Consider the following 17,663-nt stretch of genomic DNA (forward strand, 5'->3'; position numbering starts at 1 on the left):
TGAATGTTGGCCTGCCTTGTTAGGTTGGGGAAGTTCTCCTGGATAATATCCTGAAGAGTGTTTTCCAACTTGGTTCCATTCTCCCCATCACTTTCAAGTACACCAATCAAACATCAATCTGGTCTTTTCACATAGTCCCATATTTCTTGGAGGCTTTGTTCATTTCTTTTTACTCTTTTATCTCTAACCTTGTCTTCTCGCTTTATTTCATTAATTTCATCTTCAATCACTGATATCCTTTCTTCCACTTGATCAAATTGACTATTGAAGGTTGCACATGCATCACGAAGTTCTCATGCCATGGTTTTCAGCTCCATCAGTTCATTTAAGGTTTTCTCTACACTGTTTATTCCAGTTAGCTATTCGTCTAACCTTTTTTCAAGGTTTTCAGCTTCCTTGCGATGAGTTCGAATATGTTCCTTTAGCTCAGAGAAGTTTGTTATTACCGATCTTCTGAAGCCTACTTCTGTCAGCTTGTCAAAGTCATTCTCTGTTCAGCTTTGTTCCGTTGCTGGCGACGAGCTGCAATCCTTTGGAGGAGAAGAGGCGCTCTGATTTTTGGAATTTTCAGCTTTTCTACTCTGGTTTCTCCCCATCTTCGAAGTTTTATCTACCTTTGGTCTTTGACGTTGGTGACCTACAGATGGGGTTTTGGTGTAGATGTCCTTTTTGTTGATGTTGATGCTATTCCTTTTTATTTGTTAGTTTTCCTTCCAATAGTCAGGTCCCTCAGCTACATGTTTTTTGGAGTTTGCTGGAGGTCCACTCCAGACCCTGTCTGCCTGGGTATTACCAGTGGAGGCTGCAGAACAGCAAATATCACAGAACAGCAAATATTGCTGTCAGATCCTTCCTCTGGAAGCTTCATCCCAGAAGGGCACCCACCTATATGAGGTGTCTGTTAGCCCCTACTGGGAAGTATCTCCCAGTTAGGCTACACAGGGGTCAGGGACCCACTTGAGGCAGCAGTCTGTCTGTTCTCAGAGCTCACACACTGTGTTGGGAGAACCACTGGTCTCTTCAGAGCTGTTAGACAGGAACGTTTAAGTCTGCAGAAGTTGTCTGCTGCCTTTGTTCAGCTAAGCCCCCAGAGGCAGAGTCTAGAGGCAGTAGGCCTTGCCGAGCTGTGGTGGACTCCACCCAGTTTGAGCTTCCAGGCCACTTTGTTTACCTACTCAAGCCTCAGCAATGGCAGATGCCCCTCCTCCAGCCAGGCTACCGCCTTGCGGTTCAATGTCAGACTGCTGTGCTAGCAGTGAACAAGGCTCTGTGGGCCTGGGACCCTCCGAACCAGGCACAGGAGAGAATCTCCTTGTCTGCTGGTTGCTAAGACCTTGGGAAAAGTGCAGTATTTGGGTGGGAGTGTCCTATTTTTCCAGGCACAGCCAGTCACGGCTTCCCTTGGCTAGGAAAGGGAAATCCCCTGACCCCTTGCACTTCCTGGGTGAGGCAACGCCTCGCTCTGCTTCAGCCCTCCATGGGCTACACCCATTGTCCAACCAGTCCCAGTGAGATGAACCAGGTACTTCAGTTGGAAATGCAGAAATGACCCATCTTCTGCGTCGATCATGCTGGGAGCTGCAGACCAGAGCTGTTCCTATTCAGTCATCTTAACTTAACACTTTTAACTAGATCATGCAGAAAAAATCAGTTAAAATAGATGACTAGGTTAGCTATTAAATAACCCTCATTTTATTATAAAGTCGTACTTCGATTTAAAAATAATAGTTCATGTTCAGTACCAACAATGACTATTTTTTGAATGGGCAAGGAAGAAGAATGAACATTAAACTTTGATTGAGTATCCTCATAAGACAATAAGCAATTTATACTCTCAGGCTAATTTTCAGTTTAAAAGACATGAAGTTCTACACTATAAAAATAATAAGAATTTTTAAGGCCAATTAAAATTGTGATTAAAAGTGTGAGAGTATGGCAATGATAGACACACTAGGTAAGAGCAAAGTGAAAACAATTTGTATTTGTTCCGTGGTTATATCCAGGTGAGGCAAGGCAGTGACAGTCTCTACTGTTTCACATGCAGGTCGCACAAGCTTCACATCATCCTTTAATATAGGTCAATATATGTATTATTCTTTTTGTTTATTTTATTGAAGAGGGGACTGAGTCTCAGACAGACATAGCACGTTATACAAGATCGTAAAATTAGTAAGTAGAGAAACCAGGGTTAGTCTGAACAGAAGTCATACGGGTTTTCAATTTCACATGCTCCCCCATAGGACTGATTACGGAGAATGGGACAAGAAGGAGGATATAGCACTTTAGCAGTTAAGGTTATTAGTTTAAAGTAGTTTGAGAAAAAAATCCACACATTTCATTAAACTTTCTTAGTTTAAACATGACTATTAACTAATTTGTGTTTACTATCCTGTACTTTCTTAAAAGCACTTGGCATGCAATATATCAATTTAGTATTATGATCACCCATTGAAATAGGTAATATAGTTTCCAATTTGCAGATACAGAAACTGAAGTGGAGACATGTTAATTGACCTGCCCAATATTACTCAGTAAGTGTTGGAGTGGGAACATGGACAAACTGTTTTCCAAAACTCTGTGGTTTATTGGATATTCATTGGAAACAATTTTTTTTGAAGAAAGGAAGCTTGAGTATTCCTAAACATGAAAAGAGAAAAAGCTAAATTGCTGGTTAAATAAGAAAAGGAAGTATTAATAATTCAACAAGATCTTAGTTTCAAGAGCTACATATTTTGTAACAACTTTAGGAGTAAAAGAACAGAAAGGAAAATAACTTTTGCTTTTATCATAATTATTAGCATCCTGCTCTACTATTCTTCATTCATATTCTTAGTATTGTTAATTAATTTTAAGCAGATGTTAATGGTCTGAAAAAATCTATGTAAAAGAAAGCCATGTTAGTCTTTCTTGATAAAATATATATTGCTATTAAGAAATTAATGAAAGTCTAAGAGCCATGATAAAAACACATTATTTATAGAAAACATGTAGTGTCTTAAATAATGAACTGAGTCAAAATTTAAGTTTTCAAGTCAAGTTGAATAACCAAATGTTTTTCATATTTATAGAAAGCATGTGTCTTGGGTATGTGTGGACTTTTAAAATATATAAGTTAATTCTTAAAAGCCTTCATGAGGCTTAGACTAGGTTACCAGTTGCCCAGCTAGTTTGGGAGAGCATCTGATTTCTCAATTTTTAGAAATAATTTAGAAACCTCAGTTGCAAAGAAGCTAACAGTATACCTATTTCCATCCCTAGTTTATGGAAAATAGCTTTTAAATATATAACAATATATAGCAGTAATTTCCCAACTTAAGAAATTAATTGGCACACATAGTTATGAATAATAGAGGAGAAAAGAGTTGAAAATAGGGACATACAATCTCAGAGCTTCTACTTTGATAAAACCCATTTAATAATATTAAACTAAATGGAGATATTTTTTAAAATAGATATTTTTTAAAATAGATTGAATGAGACTATAGGAAAAAAAAAACACACAAATTTAAGCAGTGAGAAAGGATACTCTTTTAGGTTTTTAATATTATAACGACCTCCATATCATCTACTTGAATTAGTGTAATTTATCCTATTCAGGTTTTTCAGAAGTTGATATTATCTATGAGTTTCTCTGATTTTCAAAAAGCATGTAAATTGCCTTGAATTTGTATATGCAAATCCATTATCTCAAAACTAGAGAGAGCTTTGGAAAAGCTGTCTTCTTAGGTGGTAGAGGGAAAAGTACTCCTCCTACCTTGAGTATTCCCTTAAAGAAAGGTCAATCTAAAGTTTTCCATGTTTGCAGAAACCATCTCCTACCCTCCTTTCCCCATTACACATGGCCAAGAAAAGAATCTGCTCTAGTAAACAGGCCAAAGTTTAAAAAGTGGCACTAGATGAGAAGGAAAGGAAGTGTGTGTATCAACAAGATCTTTTTCAGGAGCAAGGAATAATCAGGAGAGAATCGAAGTCAGATGGACATCCTGGCTTCCAGTGGAACAGAAACTCAAAATCAAAGCCCTGTCATCTCCCCAAGTCCCTTTTAAACTGTGGCTTCAGGGTCTGCAAATTGTCCTCTATCTGATCATTGGTGCTGACTCTATGGAAATTATTTCTCTTTGGAGTGCAGGATAATGCAATAATTGAGAGCCTAGGTTTTATAGATAGAACAGAATTAAGATAGTATTCTAGCTCTGACACCAGGCAGGTGTCCTCAGGCAATTGATGTATACAAGGGCCTTGGGTAATTGTACTTATACTTGTATTTATATAAGTGCCTTGGGCAATGGTTTCTACTCTCTAACCATTTTAGGAATAACTTAGGATGCCTATCTCACAGGACCACTGAGTGTATTTGATGAGATAAAATATAGAAAACTCTCACACTTTATTTGCTAGTCCTGTTGATTTTTCTTTTAAAGGTAGCTACTATAACAATTATAAAGAGTAATTATAAAGAGTAATTATAAAGAGAAGAAGGTGGTGAAGGAAGCAAAAAGAAACAAGAAAGCAAAAAGTGAACAAAATAGGGTCACAGTTGCAGCACCACCTTACTAATATGTCTCTGGGCTCCTTGTTGATAATCACAGAATCTGATTCTACTTTGGACTTGTAGCCAGAGATGTGTATGTGCAACCATAAATTCTCTCTTTGCCCCCTCCCTACCTTGATTGCATAGGTCTTCGTCATGCCTAGACATCCTTTCCTTCATCAGACACTTTTCCCCTCCTGCAGTCTTTTTGGATGTCTAGAGCCTATGGGATGACCACTCCCATTCTAAGACAGCACCCATTCCCCATCACTCCTGTCATTTCCCTCAGAGCTCCATATTCAGTAGCCTGTCCCTTGGAAAACCATCAGACAAAACAGTGGCATTTTAGTGTTAACATCTAAAATGTGTTAACATCTAATAGAAACTTTAACGTATTATTTGCCCAAAGGTTTTTAAATGACTGTATCCATCAGGGTTCAACCAGAGGGACAGAACCTGGAGGACAGATCCAGTCAGAGATGTTAGAGATTTATTATAAGATACTGGCTTGCCTCATTGTGAGGGACACCAAAGCAATTCTGAAATCTGAAGGACAGCTGTCAGGAGGGACAGGCCAGAACACTTAGGCATAAGCTGAAGTTGCTGCACAGAAATCGAAATCTTTTCCTCTGGGATTCCTCAGTACTTCCCTTAATATCTTTCAACTGTTGGAATCAGGTTCACCTAGTGTACCTAGGATATCTCCCTTACTTAAAGTTAATTGGTTATGAACTTTAATTATCTCTACAAAATACCTTCACCACATACCTAGATGTGTGATTGAATAACTAAGAATTATAGCCTAGCCAAATTGACACATAAACTGACCATCACACTCCATCCCTTGTCAACTTAACATCCATGTATCTATATATCCTTAAACCGTACTTAATCTCCAAAGGACAATAGCATAGCTGTATTTCTGTCTAACATGGTATAACTATTCTGTGCATAACCAAAAACATGCCAACTTGTTCCCAGCAGAGGATAGAAAGCCTTTAAATAATATTCACCCCTCTCCTTTTATTTCCTATAACTTAAATATTGTGGTGTAAAGTTAATTACAGATACCTTATGATAGATAATAAAGACATAAGAAAGAGAAGAAAACAAAACTGTTTGGCTAATACATATACAAATATATTTGCAATTTTAAAAAAGGACACTCTCATTTTGAAACTGGTCGTGTGGTCATAATTTGTGTTTATAAGCACCTCTTCCTGTACCCAATCCATATTTACTTTGCCCTCAGAATGCACCTCAGCTGGTTATGGTTTGTTGCTTCATAGAGTAACTCAAACCTTCATTCTTGAAGAGTCTGGACAATTAGAAGTCTTGGCTGAATTGGGTTGCTTAGTTTTCCATAAACTGGAAGTCACAGGACATGGTAGTAGTTAGAGATGCCTGAAGCCATCTTCTGCATTGCAGACACTCTTCCTTACTCCCACAATGTAGTAGCAGTGAGGTTTTCCCCTGGTAATCAGGATCACTCACTCCAACCAGTTCTGCAACTGCTTTCTTTGCCTTTGACCTAGAGGCATAAAGAGCTCAAAGTGGCCAGTTGGCAGTCATAACTTCCAGTTCAATGGGTTATTGTTATGTATCCTAATGGAAACATTTCTCTCTTTGAAACCAAGACCAGCAGTGCCCTAAGATCACAGCGATGGGAAGCAAATATTTTGCTAGTTGATCCCTAGCAGTAGTAGGGAGTGGTGCCACTCACATTTCTGCCTCTTGATTCCTGGACCCATGAGTCCTCGCCATAGGACAAATAGCACCATATATTGGATGCTTAATTTAGAGCATATACAGCCACCTGGAGAACACTGCCCCAGTTCTGTAAGGCATTTCCACTCAGCCAGTGCTGTAACTGAGTCTGTAAAAGGGCATTCCACCACTCTGTCAAGCCAGCTGCTTCAGGATAATGGAGAACATAATAAAATCAGCGAGTTTCATGAGGATGGGCCCATTGCCACACTTTTGTTTGCTGTGAAATGATTTCCTTAATCAGAAACAGTGCTGGATGAAACAAAATGATACTGGATAAGGCATTCTGTAAGTCCACCAAAGGTAGTTTTGGCAGAAGCATTGTGTGCAGGCCAGGGAAATCCATACTCAGGATAAATGTATATTCCAGTAAGAACAAAATATTGGCCCCAGCATAAAATTCCATGAATCAAGCTGCCATCAGTTACCTGGCTGATCACCCAAGTGAATTGTGACAGCTTGGGGACTTAGTGTTAGTCTCTAGTGTTGGCATATTGGGCACTCAGCAGTGGCTATAGCCAATTTGCTCTTAGTCTGACTATTTCTTCTTTGAGACAAATGGCCAGGTGCACTACTTAAATTTCTGTGCTGTGGCAGGACTTTTCTGCACCACTGTCCTTAAGAATAGCTCAGGAAGAGGCTGATGTGCTATAAATGACCACGTTTCTTGAGGTTGCCTTCAGATCATGAAGAACCATCTGGAACCAGGCCTGAGTTCTTTCTTCCTTAGTCAGTTGATTGTAAGGAACTCTTCATGAGGTGAGAAGTGAGGTCTGAGAGAGAGAAGGTAGTGTAGCAGGAATAGGGGTCATGGGCATTTGGGACACTCTTTCATGCAGCTTACACTTGCCTTCAGACTAGTGGTGGAATATTTCAAGAAGAAACCTGGAATATGAAAATTCTCAGAGGGTTCTACCAGGACTTGCTGGTAAAGCAGAAATTGCAGGGGTTAGGCCCAGCATCAGCCTGTAAGAAATCGCATTGAAGGGCCAATTATGAATGACAATAACTCTGCCTTTTGTAGTAATTTATCTTATCTTTTTCTTGAATGTGGATTTTCTTTAATAATGTCCTTAAGGCCAGCTGGCCAAGGCCATATCCCAGTCCTATTTCCTGGGTCAAAAATAGAAGATTTTTGTAGTGCCAAGGGGATGTTTTAGAGTTGAAAATATCACTTTAACTCCCAATTTCTCTAAGTCTTCTCAACATATGCCAAACCGCTATTGTGGTTTAGAAATATACTCCATCCTTTATTAATATCAGGCTGTGAAAAGGCAGTGGGAATATAATTAGAGACTTTCTTTTAGTTTTTGTTAGCAAAAATGTATGTCTTGAATAATGAGTAACTTTTTGTCTTCATTCACGTATTTAATGCCTAGTAGTTCCCAGCTTAACATGGGAGTACTTGCCTTTTTCATTCTTATACAGCATGTAGATAGAAGACACCAAGAACCTACAAGTAAGAGTTTACCCAAAATCCTGGGCTTCTACTGTCTCAAGATTACACATGTTAAATTATCTTTTATCTGAGAATTGTTAAAAAAAAAAAAAAAAGAATATTTTCCTTATTTTCTTTGTTAATGGCTATATTGCCTCTAAATTGAGTTTTACTTTTAAGTGTATAATATTGTGTAATAGCTCATGTAATAGAAAAATGTTCATAATATAATTCAGCCTATATTGAATAATATACTTGGTTTAATCTGAAATTCTTGGAATCATGTTGTCTAACATTTGCCATACAAATTTTATAAATTACATGCAACTGAGGTTGCCAGTTCAATAACAAGAATAAAAGCCAGAACTAAATACTCAACCACTTAGTTTAACAATATATCTATTTTCAAAATGCCCTGACTAGGTTGAATGTTATTTCATGTAAATACATTTAAATCTTTAATCAGGATGACATAAGTTAATCAATTCCTTCATGCAAGCATAAATTCAGCTTTATAAATAACTATTCATTTATCCTTTGTAACAGAAATAAATTTTGCCTTTAGAATTTATAAGTTACATATTTGAAACACTCATGTTGCTTAAGATGTTTTTACAGCTATATTATAAGATAAAATGACTTTTATCTCATTTTAGTTAAAAATTTTGTGCAGTATATGCAGTAAAACGTTTTGATTATAGTGATTATACTATTTCTGGTGGATATTTTTAGACAATATATTTTTATAAGTAGATATCCAATACCAGCACCATTTGTTGAAAAGATTGTCCTATACCCTATTGAACTGCTTTGCAACTTGTGTTGAAAAATTAGCGGACCATAAACATAAGGATTTATTTACAGATTCCCAGTTCTGCTCTGTTTAACTACATGTCTATCATCATGCCAATATCATATTGTCTTGATTACTGTAGTCTATACTACAGTAATTAGAGATGCCTGAAGCCATCTTTTGCATTGCAGACACTCTTCCTTACCCCTACAATGTAGTAGCAGTGAGGTTTTCCCCTGGTAATCAGGATCACTCACTCCAACCAGTTCTGCAACTGCTTTCTTTACCTTTGACCTAGAGGCATAAAGAGCCTCTAGGCTCTGTTTCTTTATGTTTTGTAGTGGGAAAGTATGAATCTTCCAACTCTGTTCCTTTTCAGAATTGTTTTTGCTTTTCTGGGTCCTTTGCATTTCCACATAAATGTTAGGGTCAATTTGTCAATTTCTACAGAAAAGCCCATTAGGATATTAAGGAATGCAGCAAGGCTAAAGATCAATTCCAGAAGAATTAACATCTTAATAGTATTTAATCTTTCATTTCATGAACATGAGTGGTTCTCCTTTAATTAGATCTTTAATTTCTCTTGTCAATGTTGTATTCTCTTGCACTTCCTCGGTTCGATTTATCTTAGGTATTTAACTCTTTTCATTCATTAACATCAGACAGCTATGTCTGATGTTAGCTGTAGGTTTTTTGTAGGTGTCCTTTATCAGATTGATATCAGATTGATAATAATCTCTTCTATTCCTTATCTGTGAAAATTTTTGTGATGAGTGGGTGCTGGGTTTATCTTTCTGTGTTTATTGAAATTTTCATGTTTTTTTTTTTTTTTTTTTTTTTAGCTTTATCCTGTCAATTGGGCATATGACATTAATTAGTGTTTCAATGTGAAACCAAATTCTGTATTTCTGGTGTGAATCTAACTTGGTCATGGTTTATAATCTCTTCCATATACTGCTGGCTTTTGTTTGCTAACATTTTGTTGTTGAGAAATTTTGTGTCTGTATCTATATACATGAAAGATATTTATGCAAATTTGTAGAGCATTTGTTTGGCTGTAATATCAGAATAATACTATCCTTATAGTATAAGCTTTGGCAAGTATTCTCTCCTCTTCTGTTTTTCTGAAAGACTTTGTAATGAATTGTCATTTTTTTCTTTCAATGATTCATAAAATTTACCGGGGAAATCAGGTTTGAGTTTTTCTCTGTGGGAAGACATTTTCATTACCAATTCTATGTTTCATTTGTAATATACCAATTAAGGTTGTTTATTTTTTCTTGAGTCAGTTTTGGTAGTTTGTGTCTTTCTAGGAATTTTAAAGTTTCTTCTGATTTGTTTAATTTGTTGGCATCAACTTGTTCTTATTAATCCCTTATGATCTTTACAATTTCTTTAAGGTCAATACGAATGTCCTCTCTTTCATTCCTGATTTTTGGTAACTTGTCTATTCTCTGTTTTACTTTGTTGATTCTAGCAAAGTGTTGTCAATTTTAATGACCTTATCAAAGAACCAACTTTTCATTTAATTAATTTTCTCTAATGTTTTTCTGCTTTCTGTCTCATTGGTTTTTGATCTAGTCTTTATTATTTTCTTCATTCTGCATGCTTTGAGTTTAGTTTGCTATTCTTTATCTGTTTTCTTAAGGTGAAAGTTTGTTCTTCTAATGTGGGTGTTTAATGCTATAAATTTTCCTCTAAGTGCTACTTTGGCTTCATCTCGTAAATTTCAATATGTTTTGTTTTTGCTTTTATTCAGTTAAAACCTTCTTCTTAATTTCCTCGTGGTCTTGTTGACCCATGGGTTATTTAGAAGTGTGTTGCTTAATTTTCAAATATTTGTGGATTTGTCCAAATTTTATCAATTTGTTGATTTCCAATTTAATTTCATTGGGTTGAAGAATATGTCTTGCATGCTTTTGATTCCATTAAATTTATTGAGGTTTCTTTTATAATCAGGCTTATAGTAGCCAGTCTTTGTGGTTTGCACCAATGTAGCTGGGTCAGTGGAACTAGGGCAGCTTCAGGATAAAACTCCAATCTACTCATATTTAGAGGATTTCTGAAAGAGGTAATAAGTATTTAGGATTTAAATGTGGGGAGATAACTCTGCAGCCAAAATTTCTTGATAAGCCTGAACATAATTCTATTTAAAACTGCAATGTGGGTAAATATCATTGTGAAGAAAAGCTCTGGATAAAAATAGTTATTCTGTCAGAACATACCCATGGGAAAAGATTTAAATGTAGTTCTAAAAATTGTCTTCATCATTAAAGAGTCAAACACTTTCTTTGATTTCTACCCAGGGGAAAAAAAAAAAAAAAATGTATGAATTTATGGTCAGAAGAAAAGCTTGAAGTGAATGATTTAATCCAAACAAGATGTAATGAGTCACCACTTGCATCAGGCTCAATGCCAGATATTGGAACCTAGTACCAGGGAGCTCAAGAAAGATTAAAGAATGTCTACTTAACTAAAAGTAGAACATTAAATATTATAGGGCAAATTTTTATTTTAAAAAAGTCAAACTGCTGCATTTTACCTAACTTTCATCTACATTAGGATTGCATGATATTAAAAAAGGCAAAACAAAACTTTTAAGCAAAGTATCTGAGATGACTGTTTTATTATTTTATTTGGTAAAACAAATAAATAAATAAATAAACCAACCGTCAAAGAACACTGTTGCCATCCTCTCCAATTGCCACCACAAAAAATGTTAGCAAATAAATATAATCTTTTTATGTTAAAAAGAACCTAAACCCAGGGATTTTCAGCTCTGAGTAGAAAGATAATTGTCAAATCTCCCTCTTCTGTCTTTTTTCCTCCTTTCTTTTTTCCTTTTCCTTCCTCCTTCCCTCCCTTTCTTCTTTCTTTCTTCCTGTCTTCCCTCTTACTCTTTCTTTTCCTAATTTTTCTCTATCTCCTCCTCCCCGTCTTCCTTTCCCTTCCTTCAGGAAAATAGGAAGCCAATATACTGAGCTGAAATATCTCAGGCTTTAAATGAAGATAGTGGCCCCAAACTAAAGTCCAAGATAAAATATTCAGTATGAACATATACATAAGCTTTGACACTGATTCAGTCCAGACCAAAAGCTGGAGAATATCTTAGTTTTTAAGGTTTCAATTATAATTATAGTTTTGCAGTAAATAACATTCAGAATAAAGTTTTACAAAAGCAAAACAACTCAAGTAAAAATAAGGTACTTTGATAAATCTCAAATTTAAATATTGCTTCAATATTCTCCTTTATTTTATTGTGATTAAAATTTTCCAAAGTTTTGCTAAAGAGATCAATCTTTGAAACATCTGGACTTTATATTTTTACTATGGGCCTGAAACTATAGTGTGTGTAGTGACAGGCACAACATGTGTAGGATTTGCCCCTTGCCATACAGGAGCTGACAATAGAATGGTGAAATGTCATTGCAAGTGACAATAACAACAAATACTGGACAATGCATGAGGAGAAGCAGAGTACTAACAAATCATAGATGTAGAAGACAATTTCCATTTGGGATGATCAAAAATGTTTATAGCTTGAAAGAATAAAATTAGTTTAATTGTACTTGCATTCATTAGAAATGATACTATTTTAGGCTATTCTACTATCCTCTGCAGCAAGGTGAGGATGAGGCTACTCACGCTTTCGCTTATTGGTGTCTCTGCTAAATATGTAAAACATAGTACAATTAATTTACAATTTTAAAAGCCTCATTATTTTAGAATTTGATGAGTATCTTGAATTATTAACTAAACTTTGATTTGTTGAATTCAAAAATGAATTTTCCCAGACTTATTTTTTATTTAGTTTTGAAATCAGAGTGCAATTTTAAGAAAAATTTAACCCACATGTTTTTATTCATCAGTGCTTAAATTGTTTAAGTATATTATTGTTTTTCATGGATATTTTATGTTCCAAAGGCGTCTTGAGTTATTTTAGTAACATTTTTATTCTCATAAAACACAATAGTTATTTTTTAACCAGAGGATTACAAAACAATCTGGAAGAAAAATAAACCTCAAGTCTTGACTCTTTGAACACTCTTTTCTTTAAGTACATTGCTACCACAGTTAAAAGACCGTGGGTGTAGCCACCTTAGGAAAGAGAAAAGAGTTGGACCCAAACCAGTACAAGGCATTTGTGGAATAGCTTCCTTCTCCATTTATGAACAAAGAGCACATTCAGGTTTACAACTGAACGCAGGAGTATGAAGAATCACTAGGCTTGTTCATAGTGATTCAAGTAAAATTATTTGAGATGCATTTAGTGATGAAACCATGTCAAAATACAAAATATTTATAAGGAGAGAAAGAGCTCCATTTAGTAAACTTGTAAGAATGACAGAGATTCTCTTCATAGTCAGCAGAAGCCAGCCTTGACATAGTCCAGTGGCAACACCAGGACTTTCAGAATGAATCTATGCATGGACACCATGCGTAGATTTTTCATCTGATCACTGCTCAGCCCAACACAGCCACAGCCATAGAGAAGTAATGTAAGAAATAAATAGCTAGATGGACTGGATTATATGCAGGTGAACTAGGCCACTGCTAGTGAGATTGGGAAGTGGTTCATCATGGAAAATTTCTCTTCATACGGTTTGTAATCTGGCGTTCCATGATTAGGAATTTATTTCTTTGGCTAGAAGCTTTGTACTCTATAACAATTTCCATCATTCCATTAAAAAAAACACAATAATCTTTCTTAGTCAATGAACATTAGTGATGAAGTTTATCAAATTCTTTACAGGGATTTTGAGTTTTGATGGGAAAAAACAAATTTTGCTTTTTGGGGAGAGTTTTGATAGACTAGATATAACTGTAAAAGTCTTTAAAAATGCACTTAATTTCCCAAGATCCCATCCACCTAGATTTAAAAAGGCAGAATAAAAATGAAACTTTCTACCATGTTCATAGTCAATTCCAAAAGCAATCTGTCAAGGAAATTCAACTCTGTAGTTGGTTGAGTTATTTATAATCTAATAAAGATCACATGATATTTTCTGGTAGAGTTCTCTTGGTGTAAATCTTTATGAACGATACCAGTTTAAGGTTTTTTTCTTCTGTTGAAGGCAAAATATCCAGACAGCAGTTAGATAGCTTTAAAAAAATCTTTTAAATATTATTTTTAATTAAATAAGTATAACTATATATATTTATGGATAAAATGTGCTGTTTTTGATATATGTATACAACCCATGCAGTCCTCCCTCTACTCTGAAGAAAATAGATACTGACCCAGCTCTACTGGGGTAGGTTTATTGTATACAAAGGTGTAAGTTTTCTGCCAAATGCTAAAGAGTTATCATCGAAATACTAGAGGTGCAAATCTAATCTCTAGAAAGCATGTGTGGCAACTCCTAAATCTGTTTCATAAGAGATGCCTGGTAATAGTAATGTCTGAATTTGTTTTAAATTTGGAATCTTTTCAAACATTACATTCGTATATTTCCTCATTTTTTCACTGCATTTTCATAGAGGAAGATATAAATCAACGATTTTTACAGATGTAGTCATTGAATCTTAGAGTAGCTATGAAAACCAAATCTTTAAAAAAAGAGAAAGTGCCCCGTGGTTCTATTCTATGAACTACAGTTCCTTTCTTATTCAGGCATCTCCTTCTTTGTTTCCAAGTGCAAGACATGGAAATCTCTCAAGGTTTCCTTTAAGAATATATGTCTACACTTTTCAGAATAAAGTTTCTGAAGTCCATTCTAGGGGCAGGTAAGAGCCCAGACTCTGGACATTTAAAACTACCCATGGGATTTAACATCTGAGTACCATGATAGATTCTTTTTGCCCTTCTCTCTTATTTCAGTCCACCTGAACCGAAGTTGTAATTCTTGGAGAGTTTCACAATGGGAATGCAGACCTGGGTGCTAGCTACTTTCTGCATGTTAAAAGGTAATTGAATAGGAGCAAATACAAGTACAATTGGATATGTAGGCTAGAGGCACTAAGTTGCAGTCTCAAAGAGGTCACACTGAAATGAATTTTTTAAAAGAACTATAAAATTGCATCTAAGATAGATGGGGAGCAAAAGCAATATTTAAATGAAATTGTTATGGATATAAGTCACTTTTCAAGCATTATAACTACTTCTAACATAAAATATGTTTTCACTTCATATATAAAACATTGTTATTATTCACATCTTATGACATGTTAACATATTAAAACTTAAATGTTTAATGCATATATTAAAATTTTGTGTCATCATTAACCCAGCTGATGAATTCTTTTTGGAAAAAAAACTGGAAAAGATGTATCAGGAGAGATAATTTTTACAATTAGAATAAAAATATGTAACTTAAAGTATAGTGAGATAAAAATGTCTGATTCAAAGTTCCAAACCCCCTTTTCTCTTTTCTCTCTCTCTCTTTTGTTTTTCTCACAGGAAGGAATCCTACTGCCATTTGTTTTCCTATTAAATGACATTTCAAATACTTTATTATAAACATAAATTACATCTTTCAAGAAGGCAAATGAAGAACTAAATTTGAGATCTGGCTTGCATTTCTACACCCTACCCAAGACTAAATAGATGAACAGTTGCTTTATAGATCGTATCTGAAAGATAAACAAAAAGAGACAGTATCTTATAGAAAACACGTCACTTGAAACTGACATCTGCCCTTTAATTCACAAACATCATCCTAAACCCTGTCACTTCACTTGACATCTGTTACATATCCTGATGTATGAAGTTGTGGAAAAGAGCAATCTTATTTGCAGTTGGTGAGAAAAAAAATTATATGTATATACACACACACACACACACAAACACACACGTGTATACACACATACATGTATCAAATTTTTTACACATATGTGTGTGTGTAACTTTTTAAGCTGCTTTGATTTAAAGTGCTTTGATTTACCTATAGATATGACTTCCTCTTCATCAGTATTTTAAAATGACAATGCTGTTGTTTATACACTAGTTTACCTACATCTAGTAATGGATGCTGTGAGAGACGCTGAAAGTCCTCTGTGCCCAAATAAACATCCTCTGTAATATAGAAAATTTTCACCATTAATTTGGTTTCTTTGAATCAAAGCATCTCAAGAAGATCCTTATGAGATGTCCACATATTACCTGGGATGAGTCACTCATGAATACATTTGTACTAATTATCATCAGTTATTACATTAATGGAGAAAAGTTCCGTTGAAGTAGAAAAAGGAAGAACTGCAATAGAACGAGACAATGAGTGGGAGACATCTGGAGTCTACATGTAGACTTTTGCTACCTGCAGTACAACCGTTTCCGCCTCACCTGGGAAATTGCTAGAAATGCAAATTCTCAGGTTCCACCCAGTGCCTACTAAAGTGGCATGCTTGGGAGTGAAGCCCAGGAATCTGCATTTTAATAAGCTCTTGAGATGATTCTGATGCTTGCTAACATTTGTCAAGCACTGGTCTAAACTTGAGAATAATGAGACCCACTGGCAGACTGAGAAGGGTGGGTAAGTAAAGCTGGAAGAAGTATCTCACACACCACTTATGTTTATTTCACAAATTTATTTACATTCGCCATGGTCTCAGTTATGTTTAACCTCAAACATAATACAAAATTAAATTGCCAGTATAAATGTATACCCCAAAACTCCTATGATATTTGCATATGTCATAAAGACATCACTGGTTAAAAATGCTTATATTTAACAAGTATATAATTTCAGAAGTTTTGGGAGTGTTCCCTAGGGAAATTAAAATTTTGAAGAATCATTATCTATGCAAGCATTGTTATATCTGAAGCCACTGCTAAATCTTTGGGCATGAATAGTACAAAAACAAAATGATAACAAACAACCAAAAGATACTACTGGGAATCAAAGGGTCTAAAGAGACTTGTGAAGTCATCCGTAATCTCTCAACTTGTAGATTATAATTGTGCTCACTAAGGATGAGTCCTTCTACACAGGAGATGTGGCTCTGAAGAAGACGAAGCTGGTGACTCAACAAGAAGAGGATGGACTGGGCTGGAGATGGGCTGCCTTGGCCTCAGGACACAGGAGCTGAACTGAGGCCTCCTGATCTATAGGAAGCACCTTTCTTCCCTAAATCTGCCATGGACTTTGGTTAGGAGAGTTCTTACCTGCTTCCTGTGGGGACAAAATATTGGCTCTGTGGCAACTTGGAAATCACTTCTGCTCCTTAAAAAAATCTAAGATTTTGACCAGGCGCGGTGGCTCACACCTGTAATCCCAACACTTTAGGAGGCCAAGGCAGGCAGATCATGAGTTCAGGAGTTCGAGACCAGCCTGACCAACATGGTGAAACCCCGTCTCTACCAAAAACACAAAAATTAGCTGGGCATGGTGGTGCGCGCCTGTAATCCCAGCTACTCAGGAGGATAAGGCAGGAGAATCGCTTGAACCTGGGAGGTGGAAGTTGCAGTGAGCTGAGACTGCTCCACTGCACTCCAACCTGGGTGACAGCATGAGACTTCATCTCAAAATATATAAAAAAAAAAAAATATATATATATATATACGATTTTTTAAACTGGATTTGTTTTCATCGAAATGAAGGATTGTAGTAGATTAATATTTTCTTATTACAGAAACAAATTATCTAATTTACAGAAAAAGTGGGAAATCCAGGTAAACAAAGTACAAAATAAACACAGATATACTTCCTTCCAGGGATGAGCAGTTACTTTAGCATATATCTCTGCAGATCTTTTTATTGCTGTTTTACAAAAATAAAGTCAATACTGTATGTTATTTTACCATCTACGTTGTTCACCTATCAATATGTCCTAACACCTTTTCATGTCAATAATTGTTCTTCTATAACATTTTTAATGGCTACTGAGCATTCCATTTTACTGCTGTTATCATAATTTATTTACCAAATTCCCAATTGTTTCCTATACGCAATTTCCAATTTGTCACTATTATAAAGTGTGTTCTGGTGACTCATCCTGATAGTTACATTTTTATTCCTGGCCTTATAAATTCCCAACAATAAATTTGTAAAATAGTTAACACGTGTGTGTTACTAAATGCCTACTCATCAGTTGACCCATCTTACTCAGATAAAGAAAATCCTATGTGTACTTACTGTTGAACTTCATTTTGTTAGATCTAGTGCATTCCTCAAGCCTGGAGGGAAGTTGTCAGA

This window comes from Piliocolobus tephrosceles, chromosome 5 (assembly GCF_002776525.5).
Source record: "Piliocolobus tephrosceles isolate RC106 chromosome 5, ASM277652v3, whole genome shotgun sequence".
Lineage (NCBI taxonomy): Eukaryota > Metazoa > Chordata > Mammalia > Primates > Cercopithecidae > Piliocolobus > Piliocolobus tephrosceles.